A 460-nucleotide genomic window follows, 5' to 3' on the forward strand; every position below is an offset into this window, starting at 1 on the left:
CGCGGGTGGCTGAGCCGCCCCCTTCATCCGAGGGGAAGGGCTGCTGGGTCCCACCAGCAATGTGGGAGGGAGAGCAGCTCCGCTGCCAGCACGCACGCCGCTGCAACATGCTGCTGCTCGTCCAGCACTCCCAGAGCCCCTGCCCTGGCTGTTTAATGGAGCCTCTCAAACAGCAGGAGCCAGCAGCACCCCAAGATGCTCCCAGCCCTAGCAAGGAACATGACAGCATGGGACATTGGTGGTCACAGTCCCCCCAAGGAGATGGATGCCTGCTCTTCTCTCCAGCCTGGGTACCGGAGGAGCAACGCAGCCGGCTGCAGGTTCCCAGGATTAACCCCAGAGGGAGGATCACCCCTCCCAGGGGTCGCAGGCCCCCGCCCCAGACACCACCCTTGCTTTCCTCAGCTGGTTGGCGGTGCAGAGCCAGACATGACACCGGAGAGCTGAGAGGGGACAGACC

The 460-nt window shown here is 64.6% G+C and overlaps 1 protein-coding gene across 1 annotated transcript in view; it reads right to left on the reverse strand.

Moving 5' to 3' along the window:
• Positions 1 to 460, reverse strand: part of LOC104158469 (inactive rhomboid protein 2-like) — a 4890-nt gene that overhangs the window by 956 nt on the left and 3474 nt on the right. The gene's annotated exons all lie outside the window — the stretch shown is intronic.

The sequence above is a fragment of the Cariama cristata genome, unplaced genomic scaffold (assembly GCF_000690535.1).
Source record: "Cariama cristata isolate BGI_N322 unplaced genomic scaffold, ASM69053v1 scaffold21892, whole genome shotgun sequence".
NCBI classification, from domain to species: domain Eukaryota; kingdom Metazoa; phylum Chordata; class Aves; order Cariamiformes; family Cariamidae; genus Cariama; species Cariama cristata.